This window comes from Ascaphus truei, chromosome 1 (assembly GCF_040206685.1).
Source record: "Ascaphus truei isolate aAscTru1 chromosome 1, aAscTru1.hap1, whole genome shotgun sequence".
In the NCBI taxonomy this organism is placed as follows: Eukaryota; Metazoa; Chordata; class Amphibia; order Anura; family Ascaphidae; genus Ascaphus; species Ascaphus truei.
The window spans coordinates 530221450-530242914 of record NC_134483.1 but is presented as its reverse complement, the minus strand read 5'-3'; the positions used below and the strand labels follow the sequence as shown (position 1 = coordinate 530242914).

The following is a 21465-nucleotide window of genomic DNA, read 5'->3' as shown; positions in this document are numbered from 1 at the left end:
AGGTGTCCCAGTTCTTCCCATCACTAGCAACCACCTTTCTCAACATCATCTTCAACGTCTTATTGAATCGTTCTACCAGTCCGTCCGTTTGCGGATGGTACACAGAGGTTCTTAGGGACTGTATTTTTAGCTCTACACATAACTCTCGCATAAGTTTAGATGTAAACGGGGTACCCTGATCTGTCAACATTTCCTTCGGTATCAGGAGTCGGGAGAATACCTGTAACAATTCCTTAGCTATAGCTTTGGAGGAAGTATTACGTAAAGGCAGCGCCTCTGGATAGCGAGTGGCATAATCTAGGATCACTAGGATGTATTGATGACCCTTGGCAGATTTCTCTGAGGGACCCACTATATCCATAGCGATCCTCTCAAATGGGATCTCAATAATAGGCATAGGGATCAATGAGGCCCTCAAACTTGGTCGAGGGGCTGTCAACTGCCACTCGGGACAAGAGGTACAGAATCTTTTTACTGCATTATATATCTCTGGCCTGTAAAATCTTTTTAGGATTCTTTGCTGTGTCTTCTCTACTCCACATCCACAGCTCTTCTGTGCCCTCCCCTTTCTGCATTCGGGGAGAAGGAGCGGCTCAGTGGGTAAAGACACTGACTGGCACTGAGTTTGGAGCAGGGAGGCCTGGTTCAATTCCCTGTGACCGTGGGCAAGTCACTTTATCTCCCTGTGCCTCAGGCACCAAAATCCTAGATTGTAAGCTCCACGGGGCAGGGACCTGTGCCTGCAAAATGTGTCTGTAAAGTGCTACATAAAACTAGCAGTGCTATACAAGAACACGCTGCTATTATTATCCATGCAGGAAAAACCACCTCTGCCATCTAGTGGCAAATAATTATATTGCAATCTATGGCCCACATTCACTAAACTAGTGTTCCTGAATCGGAGTTCCCCGGGTACAATGGGGACCTGTGGGAGGATCAAGAGGTGCTGGGCCTTCCTTCTCCTGCAGCACGTGGTGCTGGGCCTTCCTTCTCCTGCAGCACGTGGTGCTGGGCCTTCCTTCTCCTGCAGCACGTGGTGCTGGGCCTTCCTTCTCCTGCAGCACGTGGTGCTGGGCCTTCCTTCTCCTGCAGCACGTGGTGCTGGGCCTTCCTTCTCCTGCAGCACGTGGTGCTGGGCCTTCCTTCTCCTGCAGCACGTGGTGCTGGGCCTTCCTTCTCCTGCAGCACGTGGTGCTGGACCTTCCTTCTCCTGCAGCGCGTGGTGCCGGACCTTCCTTCTCCTGCAGCGCGTGGTGCCGGACCTTCCTTCTCCTGCAGCACGTGGTGCCGGGCCTTCCTTCTCCTGCAGCACGTGGTGCTGGGCCTGTGCCTGCAAAATGTGTCTGTAAAGTGCTACATAAAACTAGCAGTGCTATACAAGAACACGCTGCTATTATTATCCATGCAGGAAAAACCACCTCTGCCATCTAGTGGCAAATAATTATATTGCAATCTATGGCCCACATTCACTAAACTAGTGTTCCTGAATCGGAGTTCCCCGGGTACAATGGGGACCTGTGGGAGGATCAAGAGGTGCTGGGCCTTCCTTCTCCTGCAGCACGTGGTGCTGGGCCTTCCTTCTCCTGCAGCACGTGGTGCTGGGCCTTCCTTCTCCTGCAGCACGTGGTGCTGGGCCTTCCTTCTCCTGCAGCACGTGGTGCTGGGCCTTCCTTCTCCTGCAGCACGTGGTGCTGGGCCTTCCTTCTCCTGCAGCACGTGGTGCTGGGCCTTCCTTCTCCTGCAGCACGTGGTGCTGGGCCTTCCTTCTCCTGCAGCACGTGGTGCTGGGCCTTCCTTCTCCTGCAGCACGTGGTGCTGGGCCTTCCTTCTCCTGCAGCACGTGGTGCCGGACCTTCCTTCTCCTGCAGCGCGTGGTGCCGGACCTTCCTTCTCCTGCAGCGCGTGGTGCCGGACCTTCCTTCTCCTGCAGCACGTGGTGCCGGGCCTTCCTTCTCCTGCAGCACGTGGTGCTGGGCCTTCCTTCTCCTGCAGCACGTGGTGCTGGACCTTCCTTCTCCTGCAGCACGTGGTGCTGGGCCTTCCTTCTCCTGCAGCACGTGGTGCTGGGCCTTCCTTCTCCTGCAGCACGTGGTGCTGGACCTTCCTTCTCCTGCAGCACGTGGTGCTGGACCTTCCTTCTCCTGCAGCACGTGGTGCTGGGCCTTCCTTCTCCTGCAGCACGTGGTGCTGGACCTTCCTTCTCCTGCAGCACGTGGTGCTGGACCTTCCTTCTCCTGCAGCACGTGGTGCTGGGCCTTCCTTCTCCTGCAGCACGTGGTGCTGGGCCTTCCTTCTCCTGCAGCACGTGGTGCTGGACCTTCCTTCTCCTGCAGCACGTGGTTCTGGGCCTTCCTTCTCCTGCAGCACGTGGTGCTGGGCCTTCCTTCTCCTGCAGCACGTGGCGCTGGGCCTTCCTTTTCCTGCAGCACGTGGTGCTGGGCCTTCCTTCTCCTGCAGCACGTGGCGCTGGACCTTCCTTCTCCTGCAGCACGTGGTGCTGGGCCTTCCTTCTCCTGCAGCACGTGGCGCTGGGCCTTCCTTCTCCTGCAGCACGTGGTGCTGGGCCTTCCTTCTCCTGCAGCACGTGGTGCTGGACCTTCCTTCTCCTGCAGCACGTGGTGCTGGGCCTTCCTTCTCCTGCAGCACGTGGTGCTGGGCCTTCCTTCTCCTGCAGCACGTGGTGCTGGGCCTTCCTTCTCCTGCAGCACGTGGTGCTGGGCCTTCCTTCTCCTGCAGCACGTGGTGATGGACCTTCCTTCTCCTGCAGCACGTGGTGCTGGACCTTCCTTCTCCTGCAGCACGTGGTGCTGGGCCTTCCTTCTCCTGCAGCACGTGGTGCTGGACCTTCCTTCTCCTGCAGCACGTGGTGCTGGACCTTCCTTCTCCTGCAGCACGTGGTGCTGGGCCTTCCTTCTCCTGCAGCACGTGGTGCTGGGCCTTCCTTCTCCTGCAGCACGTGGTGCTGGGCCTTCCTTCTCCTGCAGCACGTGGTGCTGGGCCTTCCTTGTCCTGCAGCACGTGGTGCTGGACCTTCCTTCTCCTGCAGCACGTGGTGCTGGGCCTTCCTTCTCCTGCAGCACGTGGTGCTGGACCTTCCTTCTCCTGCAGCACGTGGTGCTGGGCCTTCCTTCTCCTGCAGCACGTGGTGCTGGGCCTTCCTTCTCCTGCAGCACGTGGTGCTGGGCCTTCCTTCTCCTGCAGCACGTGGTGCTGGACCTTCCTTCTCCTGCAGCACGTGGTGCTGGACCTTCCTTCTCCTGCAGCATGTGGTGCTGGACCTTCCGTCTCCTGCAGCACGTGGTGCTGCGCCTTCCTTCTCTGTGGTAGCAGCCTGTTTCCATTGACCATATCATTGGGATCCTTACTATAAGGGCACTGTCCCTATCTGTAACATAACAAACAAGGGGGGGCCTGATCTCTTCTATTACTTCATGAACATAATTGCTATCTACACTCCCCGAGGCTCCTCTCCTCTTGTCCTCCAGGAACCCATCATCCAGTGCGTCTGAGATCCGATGCATTGTAAGGAGCCCCAACCCTCTCTAATAGCGTGTCTGAGATCAGATGCATTGTAAGGAGCCCCAACCCTCTCTAATACCGCATCTGAGATCAGATGCATTGTAAGGAACCCCAACCCTCTCTAATACCGCGTCTGAGATCAGATGCATTGTAAGGAACCCCAACCCTCTCTAATACCGCGTCTGAGATCAGATGCAGTGTAAATGCTTCTGTATTTGGTACCATTTTCAAATGACCTGAAAATTGCACAGAACTCTTTAGGGAGGCCCGCTGAAGCCAAGGGTACCCAAATAGGAAACCCTGTTGAAAAACACTGAACTAATGCATGTGGTTGTGTAGCTCTACTACTTGTTAGTATACAGTTGGTTTATGGAAAGCAGAAAACAAGGAAATGGGACAACTGACTTGCAATTTTTGATTTCCAAAATACAATGAGGAAGTGATTCTTGTATAAAAGTAAAGAGCAGCTAAGATGCCAAATTAAAGTGAAAATACATGCAATGCAGACCTGTCCGGAATGTAATGTGTAAATACTTTGCCCTGCTTAAATCATACAGCGTAATCCCTCTATTTCCATAGTCAGTATGTGCAATGGGGCCGCCTAGGACATTTAATTGTGGTCATTTCACCGCCTACCCTAACTGCTAAAACCCCTTAAATTAACCCTCTACCCATACCAGTAAAACTTAGCTTAGAAGCGGCCAGCAGTGGAATTTCCGCCGGCGAATCAGCTGCGGTGGAGAGTCCATCTGTGGCCAAACGCTGGTGGTCATTTGATCACGTCAAACCGGCCATGACCAAAGTCCCAATCCAGTATGGGATGGGGACCTACGTCCATCCTCCCTTAGTCCATCATAATTGGACCCCTTGAATAAAACCAGGTGAGACTTGTGTATATATTAACCGATGCTTTATAACCCCATGGCAACCTTAATCCAGGGACCCTTACTGTACTGTGAAAGAAAACATTCTACGCTAAACACACTAAAATAGAGAGATATCTCTATGTATATACATATATACCCACCCACACCTATACATATATCCCCATACATACAACGGTGGCAGTCCCAGGATATTAAGCAGTTTCTGTCCTATTTAGATCAGAAAGTGCAGTCACAGTGTAAATGTGATCCACCCCACAGCTTCACAGTTGCTGAAACTGGTAGATGACAATTCCACATTAGAGTTCACAGTTGCTCTGATTTCTTTCACCTGCTCTGCTACTTGGGGAAGCAGGTACTTACAGCAGTTTGCCAGCTGCTGCTTCTGTCTCTCTCTCCTAGAGCCCGGGTCTCATGCCAGCAGACAAAGGGAAGAGCCTTCCCCCTGCAAGGTAACAAAAACCTTCATTCTTGTGCTTATTTGGAATTTTGTATCCTATTATGAACGCGGTGTATTTTTGTGTAGTTGGAAAGCGGACAAGACGCCCAATCTTGGAAATTTAAATTCTTACGTCAGTGCTCAGTTGAGCAGGGTTTTGTTTGATACTTCATTTAAAGTGTTGCAGTCCCACTGTGGGGACTAATAAAGCAGACAGCAGCCTGAGTAATTGTAATATTGTGGTATGTGTCTTCTATGTGATTACCCTAAAAGACTGTCATAAAGAGCCCGGGCAACCTGACAGAGCCGTTTGTCACAATACACACAATATGTACATGTACACATACACTCCCCCTTGAAAGAATACCTGAAATTGATGGACAGACTCTTAAGCCAATAACCGAGAATCCAAGGGACGTTTCATTTGATTGGTTACCTGAAGGGGAGGGGCTAAGGAAAGAGTTTGAGTCTTCAGCGGAGCACAAGGAGGGAGAGCTGCAGAGACAAGGGGGATCGCGTAACTTTCCCAATGAGGTTGGAGGCCAAGATCAGCAAATGAGCAGAATTCGCTGACTAGGATCAGTCACAGGACAGTCAAGGTCCCTCCACCCAAGGTACAGCTGCTCCTGTTCCAGGAGTTGTGAGTAGCCCCCCGAGTAAACACAACAGTACCATTGATTACATATACTGGTGTCTTTGCGAAGAACCAGGCCTGCAACGTTTAACCCAACACACTTTAAGGGTTCCAGTCCAGGGTTTTGCTGGAATGTGCCCTTACAGCCATCTTGGTTCCTGGCTAACCTCTTCCTAGGGTTGGTAATTGGCTGCACCTGCCCCAAGATCTTAAATAGCAGCCAGTTACTCCCAGCCATTGCCGAGAAAGTTATTTTAATCCTTGTGTTCCCAAACCCCTACTGTTTTGTTCCTCAGTCTAGTCCTGTTCCTGTTTGCCTGCAGTTCCAGCCGTGTTCATTTGTATTTCCTGTCTTCTTTGCAGCTTTCCGCATGCCTTGACCTGAGGTCAATGACCTCAGCCTGTTACCTGACCTTCCATCTCTGCCACCTGCCTTGATCCTCTGCCTGCATCCCAACTATGGTTGCTCTAAACAGGACTCTGTCCCCTGGGCTCTGGTCGGTGAACATATACCCCTACCTTACCCCCGGGGTTCGCTTCCTGATCAGAGACGAGCACCGTTATACACACGTATTACACACTGTTCTGACACCCAGAAAGGGCCCCTTAGTAACACTGGCTCATTGGCACTTAAGGAGAGACATTGGGAGGCCAACACGCAGCGACTTCTATGTTGGTGTATTGCGTATAAACGGTGTTGTCCAGTATATCATCCTCACGATCTGTGGATCACAAATGTGTAAATGTGTACATTTAAATACAAGCCCTTGTTATTCAAAGATACGTGTTGTGTTATATTGTCTGACCTCCGCCAAGCTCTCCGTTAGCGGCCTAGCATATTGTTCAACTAAGGGAGTAGGACTTGGGCCCCGCCCTAGCATATGTACAATCAGTCTGGGGAAAATAAAGAGGGGTTATATACATGTGTAACCCTTCTATGGTACCCCACCCGACATGAGACTGGGGGGGTACACTCCTTCTGGTCACTCTGAGTGGTCTTGGTGCTGCAACCTGCTGGCAAACAGTAGGGCTGAGTGCTCCGCGGTGTTTTGGGGAGAGCCCAGGACAGGGACAGGAGGTGTGGTGTGGGACAGGTTACCTTGTTCTCTCAGGGTGCACAGCGCCTCCAGCCAGTGGGGATCCCCTGGTGTCTCCAGAGGAGAGACCCCCCACTGACACTCCATTCTCCAGACACCAGGAACAGGGACACACACAGCAGCTTCTTTTCTGTGGATCTTTATTCAGGGCAGCAGACACAGCATACAGCAGAACATGATAGGCCTGATTTGCTCTCTGCCCTTCTGCTCATGGCAGCTTGATTCTCCTCCCTCCTCACCCAGGTGGGGCAGGAGGGAGAGAACTCTTCTTGGCTTCCTATCTCTCTGAAGACTAACTCCACTCACTAACTGACAATCTAAATTTAGGAAACATGTCTCAATTTGAATATCCTCAGGGAGTGTCTCTAGCTTTGAATCATTACAACTCAAAGCTGGATACCGATTGGCTCACACACATAAGGGGGTGTTCCAACCCATATCCACCGTTTGGATTAACATGCTCAAAAGTTGCTTAGGCCCGCCCCTGAATATTGCTACATACTCAGAGCTGAAACGCAAAACAGGCCAACTGAAGGAATTAACCTTTCCACTGCCTGTTCTAACAGGAAAGGCCCAGAATTAGCAATAGCTGCCGAAGGCCAGGCTATACACGAATGCAATACACATTAAATAAGCATGCTGCGCTGCCACTTATTTTAGTCCCAGTGTCCAATGTGGAAGATGCTTAGGCCAAAATGATTGCCAGCACTGCGATGGAGCTCTTATCTTACAATGGCGTGTAGTTGCGTTGCAGGACTGTTAAGGGTGAAACATTTGTGAGGAGTGTGTAATACACAAAAGTAGCCCCCCGGCTGTGTTATTTGGTTGCGCTTTAACAACCTGGCAAGTATCTGGATCTCTTGCTGTGGGCTCTTCTCTCTCTTTCTGTGTGTAGGCGATGTGTTTCTGCTGCTGTCTCTCACTTTCTCTCTCCTTGGCTAGTAGTCTCATACAAGCCTACTCTTTCACCTATTTGAGTGTCAGGCTTTTTCTCTTAAGTCCCTCTTACGGTCACTTGGGCCATCTCTCTGTGTGCGTCTCAGACTGTCACGTCCTATCTCTCTCCCTCTCAGACTGACAGATCTTAATACTGGAGAAGATCATACCAAAGACTGTGGATATTGGAGAAATGAGTTACAAGCTGTCCAGGCTGCAATTTATGCATCCTACGTGACGCATGTATGTTTATTTTCCCTGTTGCTAGGCAACATCGACTGTGCTCCCTCAGGGCGCAGTGACGTTATCGTGCACGCACAATGGGGACCGCACGCATGCGCAGTAATTCTAAAAAAATATCACTGCTATCCCATTTCTTAATAATGGTACATTTTAACACTGCTATATCGACCATAAGCGAATGTTTGGAGTAGTATTCCACGTGTGTTTGTGTTTGTGCTATAAATGTGTGTGTATACTGCGAACAATGCAGAGTTACCTATCGCATGGAGCGATGGGGAATGGGAGACGCTGTCCCTGGTCTGCCTGGCAACACATGACAGGATATAAAGAATGTTGGAGCAGGCTATCAGTTTGAAAGACACAGAAAAAGTGTCTGGGACAGAGACACAAAGAGACAGAGAGACTGCCTAGGTCAGGCCTGCACAACTCCATTCCTTGAGGGCCGCAAACAGGCCAGGTCTTCAGGATATCCCTACTTCAGCACAGCTGGCTCAGTTAGTGGCTCAGTATGACTGAACTAGGGATATCACGAAGACCTGGGCTGTTTGCGGCCCTCGAAGACTGGAGTTGTGCAGGCCTGGCCTAGGTGAAAGTGAGATGGGCTTAAGAAACAGCCTGACCCTCACAGAGGTGACAGAGGAGGATTGTATGAGACTGTTAGCCAAAGACAGAGAAAGCGAGAGTTAGCAGCAGAAATATTCTCAACACACAGAGAAAGAGAGGAGACCAGAGGAAGAGAGATCAAGATCATTTCCGGGATGTCAGAGCACAGACATGGGAGAGGCCTGTTTCTGCAACTTGAGTATCCTTGTATTACACAGACACCTCACAAATGTGTCACGCTTATCAGGCCTGCAACAGGAGTACACGCCATTCTGATAACATGAGCTCCAACGCTGTGCTGCAAATGAAATTAGCACTGGGACTACAATAATGGACAATAGCGCAGCGCCCTTATTTATAGTGAGTTGCATACAGGGTCGGCTTGATGACAGTTCTATCGGTGCAGTAGCATCGAGCCCTGCACTCTTTCCCACAACATTTAAACTGATGGCCGGAGAGAGCGCGGCGCATCTGTCTCTTACCTTCTCTCCGGCTTCTCCTCCTGCATCTTCTGATAGTGATGGCGCGTTGCCATGACAACGCAACGACGTTGCACAGATGAAGAGCATGGGGGGGGGGGATGACGGAGAGAAGGTAAGAAGCCCCGCACTCTTCCTGTAACGCTTGCGTGAGCCCGCGAACGAGACCTGACCCCGGCACTGAGATGGGAAGGACTATGCCGCGCACCCACAGTAGCGTGGGCGTGTCCAGAAGGTGGTTTATCAGCTTTGCTGGGTCTGGGTATGAGAGAAAGGATAAACTGATACTTGCCGGTGTCCGTGGGTTGGAGAGGTACACTTAGTTGATGTCCGTAAGCCAAAGGTCTGGGATAGGAGAGATACACGTAGTTGGAGTCTGTGAGCCAGGGGTCAAGAGCCAGAGAGAATCCACAACAAGCCGGTTCGGTACACAAAGGGTTAACTGCAGGAAACTAGACAGGGCAAGGCACACACAAGGCTACACTTCGTTATGCTCAGCAAGGTATGACAGGAAGAGGCAGTCCTTTATAGGAGACAGGAACCAGTAGGAGAGTAGGCGGGGCCTCCGCAGATGCCAAAGATAGGCTGCAGGAGACAAGGGCTCATAGCTAAACTTGCCACGCAGCTGGGACTCGTTGCGCGCCGTCATGCGCGTGTACAGGGCACAGCGGAGGTGCGGTGCGTCCAAGGGGGCGGAGCTATGCTCCGTGACCGTGCATAGAAGGAGCGGGTGCGTGCGTGCTCTGCAACAGGAGCGGGATGCGCGCATCAGCGGGGGGGGGGGGGCGGATCATCGGCAGTACTATAGATAAGCGAGGAGGGAATGCGCCACAAGGGACGCGTTCCCCGATTCCTCACACTTCCCCGGCACCGAGCCGAACCATATATCACCAGTAAGTATATACCCAAGTCTTGTCTGCTTTAATTCAAGGGGTTCATTTATGGTGTACTGAGGGAGGACAGACTCCTGCACACACAGACAGTGGAAATAGAGGAGTTTCATTTGATACAAACGTAAACAAAAAAAAGGATGCATTTTGATTTTTGCACGTCCACCAAATCCTGGTAATCCATGTGAACGAAACCCTGACAGAGGGGTCTGCGATGCTTTTCTGGTCCCGTACACAGTGAATGGGATCATGCCACCCTACCTGGACCCATCAAAAAAAAAAGCCTTATTTTAACCCTTTGAGTGCTGGAGGGCCCGCAGGGCCAGCATGCCACGGCCCCTCCGGCACTCGCGATCACGTGATTGCTTCCGTCCGCCATCAGCGCAGACCCCGTCCTCAAAGAAAACCATGTCATAGGTCACGCAGGGTGTCAGAACCCATGACTTAGAAGCTAGATCCCAAGGGTACTGAAAGGGTTAATAGCCCCTTGTTTATGGTACAACAGGCCCCAGCTTACTTATTGCTCCGTTATTCCAAGAAACATCATCTAGTTCCTAAAATAAAGTGATGTCGCGTTGTTACCATAAGAAAAGCATGTGTTTATACAGCAAAACAAGTGACATCTTAGCAGTGGATAATTAAATCATGACTCCTCAGCAAATAATGTGGCAGGTGAAACAGGAAGTGCTGATAAAGGCTGGGACCCGCTGCGCCCGGCGTCGCGGACAGCCGCGCGAGCGTTCCCCACAGCAATCCTTTCGAGCCGGTCCCAGTCCCCCCTCGCTGACGGCTCACTACGCACTGTGACCCGTCAGCCGCCAGGGGATTCAAGAAAATTGTGATCCCGAGCGGTGACGCGTCACGTGGTGCGCTGATGAGCCAATCAGCGGTGGGGGCGGGAGCGGGAGCTGTCATCAGGCAGCTTCCTACTCAGGGTAGTGTGTGTGTGTTTTGTGGCAGAAGGGGGAGGGAGCTGCTTACCTTACAGCAGCCCGCAGCAGCGGGTCCCTCCGCTCAAGCCATATCCCTCCCCCTCCCGCCCACCTCCCGCTCCGGCTCCCTACAGACCGCATATCGCGGTCTGCGTCTGTCAGCGCCCCGCCTGTCTGCAGTGCGGGCGCGCTGACTGAGGGAGCGGGGCCTTAGCCTAAGGTGTAAAGAGGCAATCGCAGCTTGCCCTTCCACCCCCACCCCATTATTTTTTCATTTTGTTACATAGGATTTGCATTAACCCCATTCATTTCAGCTCTGGGGACCCCTTGCTTCCGGAGATACATACCGCCCCAAGGGCTGTCGGTAGCTGGTCCGGTTCGGCTACCAAGGTTCACATAATGATCACTTTTCAAGTCTCCCGCGTCTTGCGGGCCAATAGGAAGCCGTGACGTCATCCAGTGCGGCTTCCTATTGGTCCACGTGACCGCGGGAGCTTTGAACGCGCAGGAGATACCGGCACTCCCTTGGAAGGTACGTATCTCTGGAAGCAGAGGGTCTCTGGAGCTGAGATTCACGGGGTTCAGCTCCGAACGACCACCTGCTTCAATCATTTGTTAAATAAGAAAATATAAAACCGCTTGGATTGCGCCTTTAAATTGAAAGACAGATTATTGCTGGGGGAAAAAAACAATGACAAAATGGCGTTCGTGTTCTTAGCACATTGCTGCGTTAAAGTCCTGAATAGTTGCTGCTGTTCTGCCTAGCAACAGGCTGGGTTGGTTCTTAGCATGACTTCCTGGTTAAGGGTCAAGGGCAACTGTAGCAGTCTGGAGGACACCAGCAGCAGGACAGCTAAGATAACCGTGATTACTATGCCTGTGACAGCCAACATGTAATAAAGTTTAATTCCAAGCCTGCTTCTCTCTCCCTCTCTGCTGTGTGCAGCCCTCTGCGACATACACAGAGCAGCCAGCCCAGCCCCCACCCTCCGTGATGGGCAGGAAACCGGCCAATGGTTGCCAAAGGGTGTGCCCTTCCACAGCAGATAAGCCAATCAGATGCTGGCACTGGAGGGCAGTGGGCCGTGGTTTGAGTAAGGTAGAGAAGAGTGAAAGTATCCTCCTGGAAGAGTCTGTGATTAGAAGCAGGAACAGGATATATTGTATCTGTGCAGCTGCTCTGTAACAAGGCTCACAATAGCAGGTAAGGGGTTGTGTCTCTTCAATGCCTCAGGCAGGGCTGCCAGATCTACGTCTGCACTGTGCAAGTGGTGTTGTGACTCCGGGGGTTTGGTGGCACGGAGTAAAGAGGCTGACAACGATGACACTTGTGTTTTGAAGCAGGGGAACCTCCTTCCAATCCTGGTGCCAGCTCCTTGTGATCTTGGGAAAGTCCCTATCGTCCTGTGACCCAGGCACCTAAAAATAGATTGTAAGCTCTGCGGGGCAGGGACTCGTGCCTGCAAAAGTTCCATGTACTGCGCTATACAAGAATAAAACTAGTGATATATTATCATGGGAAGCGAGTGATGTCCGGGAAGCCTCAATTATGAGTCCTGGGGCTGGCATGTTGCCATTGTTTGTTTGCCGATGGTATAAATCTTTGATAGCAGCCGTGAAAACCTTTGAAACTTAGTTGGCCGGTCTGCAAGTTGAAAAAAACTTGAACAGCTAAGCTCCCCGCCCTCCCCCCCCCCCCCATATAAAAATTCCTAAGTGTGCTCGGCATCACCCCTCCCCACCCTCTTGTGGTCAGATCGCTTCACACATCAAGCCTTTTGTTGCAACCTTGGCCCTTCCCAGCCACAGTTAGGCTTTGAAATCTGCAGTTTTTTGCAAAGTAATGTTCTCCTCTTCAGCTAGTTCATTCGAGACTGTCCCACGTAGATGTCCCAAGCCTGAGGTTGAAAAAAGACCGGTCCATCAAGTTCAACCTGTGCTAAATTTAGAAGACAGATACTTGATCCTATATTTGTATTTACAGGTATATTAATTCTGAGGAAGGCAAACACAAAACCCCAGTGACACATCATCCAATGATATCTCATAAGGGAAAAAATTAAATTCCTTCCTGACTCCAAATATTGGTAATCAGATTTCTCCCCGAATCAACATCCTTCCCATGTTTACTTATTTATAAAAATGTTTTACCAGGAAGTAATACATTGAGAGTTCCTCTCATTTTCAAGTACAGTTGTGTGAAAAAGAAAGTACACCCTCTTTGAATTCTATGGTTTTACATATCAGGACATAATAACAATCATCTGTTCCTTAGCAGGTCAAAAAATGAGGTAAATACAACTGTGTTATGATTTATTTAACAAAAATAAAGCCAAAATGGAGAAGCTATGTGTGAAAAACTAAGTACACCCTTACTGCTTCCATAGGAATTAAGATGCTAAGTAGCAGACAGGTGCTGCTAATCAAATGCCCCTGATTAATTGATCATCAGCAAGTGTGACCACCTCTATAAAGGCCGAAGTTTTAGCAGTTTGCTGGTCTGGAGCATTCAGGTGTGTGTTAACACAATGCCAAGGAGGAAAGACATTAGCAATGATCTTAGAGAAGCAATTGTTGCTGCCCATCAATCTGGGAAGGGTTATAAGGCCATTTCCAAACAATTTAAAGTCCATCATTCTACAGTGAGAAAGATTATTCAAAAGTGGAAAACATTCAAGACAGTTGCCAATCTTCCCAAGAGTGGACGTCCCAGCAAATTCACCCCAAGGTCAGACCGTGCAATGCTCAGTGAAATTACAAAAAACCCAAGAGTTACATCTCAGATTCTACAGGCCTCAGTTAGCATGTTAAATGTTAAGGTTCATGACAGTACAATAAGATAAAGACTGAACAAGTATGGTTTGTTTGGAAGGGTTGCCAGGAGAGAGCCTCTTCTCTCTAAAAAGAACATGGCAGCACTGCTTAGGTTTGCAAAGTTGCATCTGAACAAACCACAAGACTCTGGAACAATGTCCTTTGGACAGACGAGACCAACGTGGAGATGTTTGGCCATAATGCACAGCACCACGTTTGGCGAAAACCAAACACAGCATATCAGCACAAACACCTCATACCAACTGTCAAGCACGGTGGTGGAGGGGTGATGATTTGGGCTTGTTTTGCAGCCACAGGACCTGGGAACCTTGCAGTCATTAAGACGACCATGAACTCCTCTGTATACCAAAGTATTCTAGAGTCAAATGTGAGGCCATCTGTCCGACAGCTAAAGCTTGTCCGAAATTGGGTCATGCAACAGGACAATGATCCCAAGCACACCAGCAAATCTACAACAGAATGGCTGAAAAAGAAAAGAATCAAGGTGTTGCAATGGCCCAGTCAAAGTCCAGACCTCAACCTGATTGAAATGCTGTGGCGGGACCTTAAGAGAGCTGTGCATAAAAAAATGCCCACAAACCTCAATGAACTGAAGAAACGCTGTAAAGAAGAGTGGGCCAAAATTCCTCCACAACGATGTGAGAGACTGATAAAGTCATACAGAAAATGATTACTTCAAGTTATTGCTGCTGAAGGTGGTTCTACAAGCTATTGAATGATAAGGTGTACTTAGTTTTTCACACATGGCGTCTCCATTTTGGCTTTATTTTTGTTAAATAAATCATGACACGGTGTAATATGTCATGTGTTGTTGTTCATCTGAGGTTGTATTTACCTCATTTTTGGACCTGCTAAGGAACAGATGATTGTTATTATGTCCTGATATGTAAAACCATAGAATTCAAAGAGGGTGTACTTTCTTTTTCACACAGCTGTATGTCCTGGCACAGAGTTATAACAACATTAAAAGAACAGGGTTATACAGTCAATTCACAGACATTTCATGGACAGTTAGAGTTGGAAAATTGGGTACAAGGGATAAAAGGGCTGGTGAGATCCAGATTGAAATAGAGAAGCTTTAACATTGCCAAACATCAGCAAACGGCTCACACCCTTTAGCTGCCCTTCAACTGTACCCAAGGCTGCCTGCCTTTGGGGCGACGCAGATGTACACTGAAGGGGCTCAGATTGAATGCAGCTGCAAAGTTCTTTGTCCTCTTGGCACATTTACATTCCAGTGGGTGAGGTTGACGTTCCACAAAGTAGAAGCAAATGTTAACCCTTGGCACGCTGGCCCCGTGCAGAGGGGAGCAGCTCTTGGGGAGCCCCATCAGGCATCCGCCTTTGGGGCAATGCAGATGTACACTGATGGTTCAGATTTGGTATATTTGTTATATCCTTCAGTTTCTATGGGATAGAGACATATATTTTTCAGGGCCTACGCTTAAGCTGCACTGCATCTTAAGGGATCGTGATCAATTGGGGTACTATCACTGGTTGCAACCAGTGCTGTGAACCGAAGTGGCAGGGCCTCTACTGTCGGTCGAATCCCGTTCATTGCTCTGGTGTCGCGGTGAATGTGATCTAGAGAACATGCAAAAATAGCATGATGTTCCCCGTACGTCATAAGGGCACCCAAAAGGTTTGTCCTAATCCATGCTAATTGCTGCTGCGTTCTTTGCTCTGGAAGCTACGCGTCCCTAGCTAGCCTCTAACAGAAGTACGACATACTGTGTATTATTTGTTGCTGTTGTTACAGTTTGGGGCAGTGGCAGAACTACCAGATGTGCAGCTACAACCAGGGCCCACCCCTGTTAGGGGCGTATCCTCCATACGCTGAAACTGGAACAGCGTTCTGTCATTTCTAGAGGGCCCCCCTCTCTCCAAACACTTTCCCTGGGCCGTACCTGTGTCACGGGCTTCACCAGCTGGCAGTGGGTGCCCACGGTGGTGGTCATAACACTGAAGTTAGGGTCCAACTCCGGCAATCACCGCCTGGGTGGGCTCCCTCGGTCGCCTTTACCGCACCCGCTGCACAGGTAGGGTCCTGGGGGGAGGAGTTTTTTTTCTTAAAACTTGGAACTAGGCACCAGTGGCCTGGTTTGGGGTCAAAATGTACAAAACGGTTACCCACTTGAAGTTCTAAACACAGCCAAACGGTTTGTTAGTTGAACTTCAATGTATGTTGATAAAGGGGGCTGGGACATGTTATTGCAAAGCAGACCCCTCTGGAAGCAAAAAGGGTTCATTAAAACAGTCCATGATCCAACGCTAATGTTATATCATGACGTTTCTTTATCTTGGGGTTAGAATGTACTGGGTGTAATATACCCTCCCCTCCCATGTACAGGGAAGGCTGCATGCATATAGCAGAATCTTTGATCATAATGACTATGAAATATTGCAACAGTTTTATACATAGGGGTGCGAATGGTCCAGTAGTAATTAACCCATACTTTAACAAAAGTTAAAGTGTGTGTGTGTGGTGGGTGACTGACTGGTTCAGTGGGTGACTGACTGGGTCAGTGGGTGACTGACTGGGTAGCCAAGAGAGGCACCACATGTGCCAGCACCCGCTGCTTTAGCGTACCCCTCCCTCCTGCTATGTGGCGGTGCCCGAGAAGGCTAGTAAATGAGAAAATGTAAAGTTTTGAAGAACCGCCCCCCCCCGCCCATTCCGTCTTCCAGGGGGACAGGCGGCTCGTGGTGGGGTGGGATAGGCGGCGCTGCGGTGGGACAGGCGGCGGTGCGGTGGGACAGGCAGCCTGGTGGTGCGGTGGGACAGGCAGCCCGGTGGTGCGGTGGGACAGGCGGCTCGGTCGTGCGGTGGGACAGGTGGCGGTGTGGTGGGACAGGTAGCGCTGCGGTGGGACAGGCGGCTCGGTGGTGCGGTGGGAGAGGCAGCGGTGCGGTGGGACAGGCGGCTCGGTGGTGCGGTGGGACAGGCGGCGGGGCGGTGGGACAGGCAGCCCGGTGGTGCGGTGGGACAGGCGGCTCGGTGGTGCGGTGGGACAGGCGGCGGTGCGGTGGGACAGGCGGCTCGGTGGTGCAGTGGGACAGGCGGTGCGGTGGGACAGGCGGCTCGGTGGTGCGGTGGGACAGGCAGCCCGGTGGTGCGGTGGGACAGGCGGCGGTGTGGTGGGACAGGCAGCCCGGTGGTGCGGTGGGACAGGCAGCCCGGTGGTGCGGTGGGACAGGCGGCTCGGTCGTGCGGTGGGACAGATGGCAGTGCGGTGGGACAGGCGGCGGTGCGGTGGGACAGGCGGCTCGGTGGTGCGGTGGGACAGGCGGCGGTGCGGTGGGACAGGGCTCGGTGGTGCGGTGGGACAGGCGGCGGGGCGGTGGGACAGGAAGCCCGGTGGTGCGGTGGGACAGGCGGCTCGGTGGTGCGGTGGGACAGGCGGTGGTGCGGTGGGACAGGCGGCTCGGTGGTGCGGTGGGACAGGCGGTGCGGTGGGGCAGGCGGCTCGGTGGTGCGGTGGGACAGGCTGCGGTGCAGTGGGACAGGCAGCCCGGTGGTGTGGTGGGACAGCCGGCTCGGTGGTGCGGTGGGACAGGTGGCGGTGCGGTGGGACAGGCGGCGGTGCGGTGGGACAGGCGGCTCGGTGATGCACTGGGACAGGCGGCGGTGCGGTGGGACAGGCAGCCCGGTGGTGCGGTGGGACAGGCGGCGCTGCGGTGGGACAGGCGGCGCTGCGGCGGGACAGGCGGCTCGGTGGTGCGGTGGGACAGGCTGCGGTGCGGTGGGACAGGCAGCCTGGTGGTGCGGTGGGACAGGCGGCTCGGTGGTGCGGTGGGACAGGCGGCGCTGCGGTGGGACAGGCGGCTCGGTGGGACAGGCTGCGGTGCGGTGGGACAGGCAGCCCGGTGGTGCGGTGGGACAGGCGGCTCGGTGGTGCGGTGGGACAGGTGGCGCTGCGGTGGGACAGGCGGCTCGGTGGTGCGGTGGGACAGGCGGCTCGGTGGTGCGGTGGGACAGGCAGCCCGGTGGTGCGGTGGACAGGCGGCTCGGTGGTGCGGTGGGACAGGCGGCGCTGCGGTGGGACAGGATGCGCTGCGGTGGGACAGGCGGTGCGGTGGGACAGGCAGCCCGGTGGTGCGGTGGGACAGGCAGCGGTGCGGTGGGACAGGCAGCCCGGTGGTGCGGTGGGATAGGCGGCTCGGTGGTGCTGTGGGACAGGTGGTGGTGCGGTGGGACAGGCGGGTCGGTGGTGCAGGCGGCGGTGGTGCGCTGGGACATGCGGCTCGGTGGTGCAGGTGGCGGTGCGGTGGGACAGGCGGCTCGGTGGTGCGGTGGGACAGGCGGTGCGGTGGGACAGGCGGCTCGGTGGTGCGGTGGGACAGGCTGCGGTGCGGTGGGACAGGCAGCCCCGTGGTGCGGTGGGACAGGCAGCCCGGTGGTGCGGTGGGACAGGCAGCCAGGTGGTGCGGTGGGACAGGCGGGTCGGTCGTGCGGTGGGACAGGTGGCAGTGCGGTGGGACAGGCGGCGCTGCGGTGGGACAGGCGGCTCGGTGGTGTGGTGGGACAGGCGGCGGTGCGGTGGGACAGGCGGCGGGGCGGTGGGACAGGCAGCCCGGTGATGCTGTGGGACAGGCGGCTCGGTGGTGCGGTGGGACAGGCAGCGGTGCGGTGGGACAGGCAGCCCGGTGGTGCGGTGGGATAGGCGGCTCGGTGGTGCGGTGGGACAGGTGGTGGTGCGGTGGGACAGGCGGCTCGGTGGTGCAGGCGGCGGTGGTGCGCTGGGACAGGCGGCTCGGTGGTGCGGTGGGACAGGCTGCGGTGCAGTGGGACAGGCGGTGCTGCGGTGGGACAGGCGGCTCGGTGGTGCGGTGGGACAGGCTGCGGTGCGGTGGGACAGGCGGCGGTGCGGTGGGACAGGCAGCCCGGTGGTGCGGTGGGACAGGCAGCCCGGTGGTGCGGTGGGACAGGCGGCTCGGTCGTGCGGTGGGACAGGTGGCAGTGCGGTGGGACAGGCGGCGCTGCGGTGGGACAGGCGGCTCGGTGGTGCGGTGGGACAGGCGGCGGTGCGGTGGGACAGGCGGCTCGGTGGTGCGGTGGGACAGGCGGCGGGGCGGTGGGACAGGCAGCCCGGTGGTGCTGTGGGACAGGCGGCTCGGTGGTGCGGTGGGACAGGCGACGGTGCGGTGGGACAGGCGGCTCGGTGGTGCGGTGGGACAGGTGGCGGTGCGGTGGGACAGGCGGCGCTGCGGTGGGACAGGCGGCTCGGTGGTGCGGTGGGACAGGCGGCGGTGCGGTGGGACAGGCGGCTCGGTGATGCACTGGGACATGCGGCGGTGCGGTGGGACAGGCAGCCCGGTGGTGCGGTGGGACAGGCGGTGCGGTGGGACAGGCGGCGCTGCGGTGGGACAGGCGGCGCTGCGGCGGGACAGGCGGCGCTGCGGTGGGACAGGCGGCTCGGTGGTGCGGTGGGACAGGCTGCGGTGCGGTGGGACAGGCAGCCCGGTGGTGCGGTGGGACAGGCGGCGCTGCGGTGGGACAGGCGGTGCGGTGGGACAGGCAGCCCGGTGGTGCGGTGGGACAGGCAGCGGTGCGGTGGGACAGGCAGCCCGGTGGTGCGGTGGGACAGGTGGTGGTGCGGTGGGACAGGCGGCTCGGTGGTGCAGGCGGCGGTGGTGCGCTGGGACAGGCGGCTCGGTGGTGCAGGCGGCGGTGCGGTGGGACAGGCGGCTCAGTGGTGCAGGCGGCGGTGGTGCGGTGGGACAGGCAGCCCGGTGGTGCAGGCGGCGGTGCGGTGGGACAGGCAGCCCGGTGGTGCGGTGGGACAGGCGGCGGTGCGGTGGGACAGGCGGCGGTGCGGTGGGACAGGCGGCTCGGTGGTGCAGGCGGCGGTGGTGTGGTGGGACAGGCGGCTCGGTGGTGCAGGCGGCGGTGCGGTGGGACAGGCGGCGGTGTGGTGCGGTGGGACAGGCGGCGGTGCGGTGGGACAGGCGGCTCGGTGTTGCAGGCGGCAGTGCGGTGGGACAGGCGGCTCAGTGGTGCGGTGGGACAGGCGGCGGTGTGGTGCGGTGGGACAGGCGGCGGTGCGGTGGGACAGGCGGCTCGGTGGTGCAGGCGGCGGTGCGGTGGTGCAGGCGGCGGTGCGGTGGGACAGGCGGCTCGGTGGTGCAAGCGGCGGTGCGGTGGTGCAGGCGGCGGTGCGGTGAGACAGGCAGCTCGGTGGTGCAGGCGGCGGTGCGGTGGGACAGGCAGCTCGGTGGTGCAGGCGACGGTGCGGTGGGACAGGCGGCTCGGTGGTGCAGGCGGCGGTGCGGTGGGACAGGCAGCTCGGTGGTGCAGGCGACGGTGCGGTGGGACAGGCGGCTCGGTGGTGCAGGCGGCGGTGTGGTGGGACAGGCAGCCCGGTGGTGAGGTGGGACAGGCGGCTCGGTGGGACAGGCGGCTCGGTGGTGCAGGCGGCGGTGCGGTGGGACAGGCGGTGCTGCGGTGGGACAGGCGGCGGTGCGGTGGGACAGGCGGGTCGGTGGTGCAGGCGGCGGTGCGGTGGGACAGGCGGCTCGGTGGTGCAGGCGGCGGTGGGGTGGGACAGGCAGCCCGGTGGTGCGGAGGGACAGGCGGCCCGGTGGTACTTTCATTGTATGGTTGAACCTACCAGCACAGCTGCCACTATACATCTTCTTGCACACCTGTTGCCACTCTGAGCCAGTGAGATAAAGATTTGAGGGCATATCAGAAGACCAAAACAACAACCAAAAGTTAGATGGGAGGATGAAATTAGGAAATGTGTTGGAGTAACGTGGAGAAGAGAGGCTTGCAACCGCAGTACCTGGGAGATCATTGCAAGCCTTCATCCAGCAGTGGATCGTTCGGATCTTAAAATCTCTGGATCTTTATGCGAATCGCGATTATTAAAAACATAGTGGTAATTGTCACGGGATTTCCAGGACTAGTACCAGGGATCAATATCGCCAGACAGAACACGAGCGTTTATAAAATTAATTTATTGGAAAAACATTTCCACAACTATACAAAAGACACAAACATTGCACATGCCCATCTGGGGGATATCCTGCCTAACTAGTCGCAGGGACCCACTTGCAGAGATTTCCCCTGTTCTCTCTTTGCCCAGTGCCTAGAGGACTGATTTTCAGGCCTGAGACCAGCACTGGATTGGACTCTGCAGTTTCTTCCTGTCACAGCAACACCTCTGTAAGGCCTAGGACATAGTGGAATCAGCGTCGCTGAGGCGGGCTGAGCCGCGCTGAACAGATGCACAAAGCCCCTGCATCTGTAATCAGTGCGGCTATAGTTTCTCCCTCCGCATGTGTGCTGATGCGTGCGGAGGCTGAGAAAATCAGAAGAGACAGGCAAGTTTGAAATTTTGCCGCTTGGGGGAGCGGAGGAGCGGTCACGTGACCGCTCCCATCCAATGGGGCGGCAGCCGGCATTTTACCTACTGTGTCGGTGAGATAGCAGAGCCACCAGACCAGACAGAGTAGAGGCAGCACAGAGGTGTGTGTGTGTGTGTCACTGTGTGAGTCACTGTGTATGTGTGTCACTGTGTGTGTGTGTGTCACTATGTGTGTGTGTCACTGTGTGTGTCAGTGTGTGTGTGATTTATGTATGTGTGTGAGTGTGTCACTATGTGTGTGTGTCACTGTGTGTCAGTGTGTGTGTGATTTATGTATGTGTGTGTGTGTGTGTGTGTGTCACTGTGTGTGTGTGTCACTATGTGTGTGTCACTGTGTGTGTGATTTATGTATGTGTGTGTGTGTGTGGGTGTGTGTGTGTCACTGTGTGTGAGTGTGTCACTATGTGTGTGTGTCACTGTGTGTCAGTGTGTGTGTGATTTATGTATGTGTGTGTGTGTGGGTGTGTGTGTGAATATATTTATCAAAGTTGCACAATTGAATAAATAATTCTCACATGTCTTTTTTTTTCATTTTTAAAATAATATATAATATACACACGCACACGCACACGCACACACAGGTTCCCCAGTGACACACAAACAC

The 21465-nt window shown here is 54.5% G+C and overlaps 1 protein-coding gene across 1 annotated transcript in view; it reads left to right on the top strand.

Annotated features, from left to right (window-relative positions):
* Positions 1 to 11710: 11710 nt before the first annotated feature.
* MAVS (mitochondrial antiviral signaling protein) overlaps positions 11711 to 21465 on the top strand; it is a 47159-nt gene continuing 37404 nt past the window's right edge. The window contains exon 1 of the mRNA XM_075572515.1: positions 11711 to 11860. The gene's annotated coding sequence lies outside the window, so the exon portion shown is untranslated. The remainder of the gene's footprint in view (positions 11861 to 21465) is intronic.